The sequence below is a fragment of the Macaca mulatta genome, chromosome 11, assembly GCF_049350105.2.
Source record: "Macaca mulatta isolate MMU2019108-1 chromosome 11, T2T-MMU8v2.0, whole genome shotgun sequence".
Classification (NCBI taxonomy): domain Eukaryota; kingdom Metazoa; phylum Chordata; class Mammalia; order Primates; family Cercopithecidae; genus Macaca; species Macaca mulatta.
Genome location: NC_133416.1, coordinates 113,258,078 through 113,264,839, shown reverse-complemented (window position 1 = coordinate 113,264,839; position 6,762 = coordinate 113,258,078).

The window sequence follows — 6,762 nt, the reverse complement described above, 5'->3', positions numbered from 1 at the left end:
TGTTATGAGGGAGGTTGTACATCTTTTCATGTGTGTCTGGATTGCTTGCTTGTTTTGCATAATACTGCACCTTTGTAATCTATCCACATTGCTCTGTGGATATATGGTTTGTTGTACCTTTTTGCTCCATTGCATTCTGTAGACTACATTCATTACATATAAGTTTAACTTGTTTTTTTTTCCTAGCATCTTCCATTACCATAAGCCATTACCATGAACATGGGGAGAGATAATTTCTCTGGGATATGTATCTAGGAGGACATATGCACATTTAATTTCACTCAGGGCTGCCAGATTTTTCTGAAATGTCTGTAACCATCTATCTTTCCACTAACATGGCATAAGAATTTTTACTTCAAATTTACTCATGTTACAGATAAGGCAGTGTGGCCTAGATGGATCATAAATTTAGCCAGTAAGAGCCAGGATTTGAACCTTGGTCCTTCAGTCTACATTAATCATTGTTGACTAATGCCACAGTCAATAAAAATGAATTAATTCAACAGACATTTATGGAGTGTTCACTGCATGGCAAAGGTTCTGGGTACTGGAGATATAAGGAGGAGATTATTGTCTTAAGGTGTAGCGGGGGAGATCAGTAAATAATCAAATAGCGATAGTCAAGATTTGTATATCTCCATCTGTGCATATGTCACGTGGGTGGTCTGTGTGAAGTGGCCAAGCCAGCCTTTCTTCTGACTCTTGACCAAGTCTGCACAGGATGAAGGAGGCTGATAATTTTGCTCTTTTGCTTCACCAGATTCCTCTGCTGGTCACAGGCTCATTTTATAAGGCTTTGTGGGAACATTTCCACATCTAGAAATGTTGGTCAACTAGTCTGCCATATTAATAAGTTCTTTGGAAAGCTCAATCCACATACAGTTAGAAAAAAAGAAATACATTTGGATGGGTACATCATCCTCTGGTTTTGTCCTCAGGACTATGAATTTCTGATGAGAATTTAGAGAAAACAAGTTTCTCCTTTTGTAGTTTTATCTGATTTGGCTCCCATCGTTTTCCACCTGCGTTAAAAGCAACTAGTTTGGACTGGAGCAGTGTCCCACAGTTTTCAACGCCTGGGCCTTTTTCTTGAGACAGAGTCTTGCTCTGCTGTCTAGGCTGAGTGCAGTGATATAGTCATAGCTCACCGCAACCTCAGACTCCTGGGCTCAAGCAATCCTCCCACCTCGGCCTTAAAGTAGGCAGGACTACAGACATGCACCACCATGCTGGGCTAATTTTAAAATTTTAATCTTTCATTTTTAGTAGAGATGAGATTTTGCTATGTTGCCCAGGCTGGTCTCAAACTCCTGGCCTCAAGTGATCCTCCTGCCTTCGTCTCCCAAAGTGCTGGTATTACAAGCATGAGCCAGCATGCCTGACCTCTTATTCCTTTTCTATCCATGTTTTCAAAGACATTATCTTCTGAATAAATCATTTACTAGATAATGACTACTGTTATTTTTCTATGTATGATTCAGATATGTTTGATTATGTAATAAAATCACATTTTAGAATTTCTTATGATGGCCCTGATAGCCAATCAGAGCTTCTAATTGCCACCTGATCATATGGTTTGGCTCTGTGCCTCCACCCAAAGCTCATCTCAAATTGTAATACCCATGTGTCAAAGGAGGGACCAGGTGGGAGGTAATTGGATCATGAGGGTGGTTTCCTCCATGCTGTTCTCATGATAGTGAGGGAGTTCTCATGAGATCTGATGCTTTTTAAAGGGGCAGTTTCCCCTGCATGCTCTCTCTCTCTTGCTGCCTTGTGAAGAAGGTGCTTGCTTCTCCTTCACCTTCCACCACGATTATAAATTTTCTGAGGCCTCCCCAGCCTTGTGAAACTGTGAGTCAATTAAACCTCTTCTTTTTATAAATTACCCAGTTTTGGGTAATTCTTTATGACAGTGTGAAAGTGGACAGCTACAGACTTCAATAATATTTAACACATTTTGGGCTCCATATCTCTGATTATCTCTCTCTCTATATATATGTGTTTGTGTGAGTGTGTATACATATGGAGACAGGGAGAGAATTGCATCTCAGGAATTCCTCTGATGTCACCTATGATTATCATCCAATGAATTTGGCACTCAATTGATGGAGTCTCAGAAAAAAATCTTACATTGTGTTAAACATATGGGCTGTGAGGTCAGACTGGTTATGTTCGATCCCAGATATGGCTCTTGCTTTCAGGTATCGAGTAACTACTGTGTGCCAGGCATGGCTCTAAAGTGATGGCAGCAGTGGCCTATCTGTAGTGGCTGCTGCAAAGACACCAGCTGCAGCGGGGTAGGTACGACTGGGGCTGTGCCCTCTGTGTGAAAGAGTCGTGCAAAAGAGCCAGCAGGAGCCTGGAACTGGTGGGAGCCTTGTCCCCTGCTGAGCACCCATGCTTCCTGGGTGCATGCTGCAGACCTGGGCATCCCGGGCATCCCTGTGCTCTTGGGGGCCCAGGAAGCTTCTTGCCTCCACAGGCTTGAAAGTGCCTGCTCCCACTGCCTGGCCTTTCCCTGCTCCTGGTGCCCACCTGGGGTGAAGCAAAGTTGTGGCCAAGCCCGAGTGCTGTCACAACCCTGCCGGGTGTGTGCACACCTGGGGTGGTGCTGATACACCAGCCCCCTCCTGCCTTGGCCCTTTGTGGACTTTGGGCACTGATGAGCATGGGAGGGAGGCTGAGGTAGGTGACTGAGGGCAGCTCTGTGTGGGCCTGCAGGTGCCCCTTGGCAGGAACAGCCTGGGTGCCTTGGACAGTATGTTGATGGCAGGAGGCAGACAGGTTCCTGGGCAGAAAGGGGCGGGTCCTTGGTGAAACACCTTCATGCCAGGGAGGGCCTGAAGTCTGTGGGCTGGGCTGCCAGTTCTGGGTGGAGTCTGTGGCTGGAGTGAGAACTTATGATGTTTTTTTCTGCGCTTGCCCTTGGCTGCCCATGGGCCAATCAGCATGCACTTCCTCCCTTCTGAGCCCATAAAACCCCCAGATTCAGCCAGACTCGCACAGATGTTGGGATGACCTGCCTGCAGATAGGAGCTACCCACTTTGGACCTCCAGAGAGCTGTACTGTTGCTCAATAAAGCACTTCTTTGCCTTGTTCACTCTCTAGTTGTCTGCATACCTCATCCTTCCTGGATGTGGGACAAGAACTCAGGACCTGCTGAATGGTGGGACTGAAAGACCTGTAACACAAACAGGGCTGAAACACATCCCCTTGCTTGCCACATTGCAGGTGACAAGAAGGAGAGTAGAGCTGTGGCCCTTCAGGGACCCTAGACCTAGGGGCTCCCCTAGTCAGAGCTGTAACACCCTCTTTGGGGCTCTGAGGTTTCTGGCATCTTTGAGCTTTCAGGCGCTATCATGTTCCCCCTGCCCAGACACTGGTGCCTGCAACAGAAGCCACTTGTGGTATGTCTGGTCCAGCTGCAGCCTTGCACGGAGCCGGTATCTGTGCCAGTGCCTGGAGTTGCCTGCCCCACTGCAGCAGCTGGTGTGCCTGGCTGTGCAGTGGCCAGACCCTGTGCTTGCTTGCTTGCTCACATACCCCTTGCTGCTCCATGCCTGGCTCGCTCTTGGCAGGTGTGGAATCTGGGCCAGTAGTGCAAGCCAAGTGCAGCCTGCTGGGCCAAGTGGGTGGAATTGAGTCCAGCGGGCACAAACAATACTCAGGCAGAAGGCACTGCTGGCCACAGAGGTTTCCGGCTGGTGAAGTGACACCCCAAGGATCCCGTGATATAAGCACTTGGAATTTATTATTAAATTAAATGCTCTATTACTTTTGTTTACAGGTGGCACCTTAACTTGGCTTCATCAAAATTAAAGTAACTTATTTATTTATATCCAAAAAGTCTACAACTTTAGGTCTGGCTGGATCCAGGGTTCAGAAGCTATCAAGTCCTAGTCCTGCCTTCTTGCATTTCCTCCTCAATCAGGCTGCTTGTTGTGGCAACTTTTCTCATGACAGCTCCAGTTTTACAATTTACCCACTGCACAATCTGAATAGAAGAGATTCTCTCTTCCTGAGAGTTTCAGCAGAAGTGTCAGAATGAGAGGACAGATTTATCTGTCCGTTTCAGAACAACCCACCGTGGCTATGGGAGTTTGATGCTCCAACTGCACAGATATATGTCAAATGCCCTTGCTGGACCTGGGGGAGGGGGTCTGCTTCACAACATCACCTGAGAGTGGGGGAAGGCAGCTCCTCAAGGAAAACTGGGAGGCTGTGGTCAGAAGAGGGGCATGGATGCTGGCACGCAGAAGAGCAGATGCCCCATCCATTTCACAGATGGGGAAACTGAGGTGAACTTAGGCCCAAAAGCTGGGAACTGGCTCACGTCACAGCCAGTAAATGGGGCTGCCAAGATTCTGACCCAGTTCTCTCTAACTCCACGGCCCTCACCTCTTCTGCTGTGTACTGCTGCGGGCAGGCTGTGCCTCATGTCCCTTTCTGTGCCCTCACACTCTCTGGCTATTCCTGGTTCTGAGATCCTACTTGTACTCTCAGGGTGTGTAGATCTCTGTCTTAATCATGTCCTCTACCCTCCATTCTAATTCACAGGGTTCTTTGGTTTTGAACCACCTTGTCTTTCACTGCCTTATCTCAGCTGGTTCTCATAGTAATCTAGGGTGGTACACTGGGCTAAGACTATTGTCTGTTAGTAACATAAAAACCACAGCTTTATGGTGGTATGCAGTGGGTGCCTAATAATGGTGACACACTCTTGAACATAAATTGTTCCCCTACAAGTGTTTCTCCCACTGTTAGTTTCTCAAAAAACAGCAGGAGGTGAGTTAGCTGTGGATCAGATTGTGGGCTGGTGGATGTGTTAAGAACAGAGCATGTGGGCAGCAAAGTGCCAAGAGGAAGAAAAAGGAAAGAAAGGGGAAGGGAGGGAAAGCAAGAGAAGAAAAAGGGAGGGGAGTAGAGGAGGAGAAAGAGAAGGAGAGAGGAGGGGAGGGGAGAAGAGGGTAGGAAAGGGAAAAGATAGGAGGGGAGAGGAGGGAAAGGAAGAGAAGGGAAGGGGCGAGGAGGGGAAGGGAGGTGAGGAGAAAGAAGGGGAGGGGAGGAGAAGGAAGAGAAGGTGAGGGGAGGAAAAGAAAGAGATAGGAGGTTAAACGAGGGAAAGAAAGAGAAGGGAAGGGGGGAAGGGAGGGGAGAAAAGGAAGAGAAAGAGAGGGGAGGGGAGGACAGAGGAGGGGAGAAGAGAGAAAGGAAGATAAAGAGAGGGGAGTGGGGGAGGGAAAGGAAGAGAAGGAGAGAGGAAGGAAAGGAAGTGAAGGGAAAGGGAGAGAAGGGGAAGGGAGGGGAGGCAAAGAAAGGGGAAGGGAGGCGAGGCAAAGAAAGAGAAAGAGAGGGGAGAGGAGAGGAGGGGAGAGGAGGCAAAGAAAGAGAAGTAGAGGGGAGGAAAGGGAGGGGAGAGGACAGGAGGGGAGGAAAAGAAAGAAAGAGAAAGCAAAAGGAGGGGAGGGGAGGGAAAGAAAGAGGATGGGACAGGAGGGGTGGGGAGGGAAAGAAAGAGGATGGGACAGGAGGGGTGGGGAGGAGAGGGGACAGGAAGTAAGGGAAGGCAAAAGAACTTGCTTTTCAACTTCACCAATCAGGTTAAGTCTCCCCTGTTCCCTGGGGGATGATGTGGGTAGGCTTTGTGTCCTTACCTAAATCTCTTGTTGAATTGTAATCCCCATAATCCCCATGTGTCAAAGGAGAGACCAGGTGGAGGTAATCGAATCATGGGGCGGTTTCCCCCCGTGCTGTTCTCGTGCTAGTGAGTGAGTCCTCACAAGATCTGATGGTTTTATAAGGGGCTCTTCCCCCTTCGCTTGGCACTTCTTCCTGCTGCTTTGTGAAAAAGCTTCCTTCCTTCCTTCCCTTCACATTCCACCGTGACCGCAAGTTTCCTGAGGCCTCTCCAGCTATGCTGATCTGAGTTCATTAAAAACCTCTTATAAATTACCCAGTCTTGGGCAATTCTTTAACCTCTTTTTTTTTTTTTTTTTTTTTTGAGACGGAGTCTCGCTCTGTCGCCCAGGCTGGAGTGCAGTGGCCGGATCTCAGCTCACTGCAAGCTCCGCCTCCCGGGTTAACGCCATTCTCCTGCCTCAGCCTCCCGAGTAGCTGGGACCACAGGCGCCCGCCACCTCGCCTGGCTAATTTTTTGTATTTTTAGTAGAGACGGGGTTTCACCGAGTTAGCCAGGATGGGGCAATTCTTTATAGCAGTATGAAAATGGACTAATAAAGGGGGTGAGAAAGGGGGCAGAAAGAAGCTAAGAGTGTCACCCCAGGAGAGATCTTGCTACTGCGTGGAAAGACACAGCAAGAGGAGAACAAAGGTTTCCCTTCCAACATTGCTTGCTGACACAGTCCCGGGCTCTGAGACTCATGTAAGGTTCTAGGGAGGCTGTCTTGCCCTGGCCCTCAGATTGTTCACATACCACAGGTGTTTGAGAGAAAGAGCAGAGCAAATGAGGAGGCACAAGCAGTTGGGGGTATGCAGAGGAAGGAGGAGAGGGGAGCATGCAGAGGCACCATAATTACTAAACTCCTAACCTTTCACCAAGCATGCTGTCGTGGTGAGGTGCATGGCTTTGGAGTTGGATGAATATGGCTGTAAATTCCAGCTCTGCCATTTACTGTGGGACATAAACACATCCTGGATCCTCTCTATGTGTTACTATACTTATGCATAAAATGGCAGTCATTATATCAACCTTGTGTGGTTATCAAGATAATTTAAAGAGTGTCTGTAAAATGCCTGGAGCA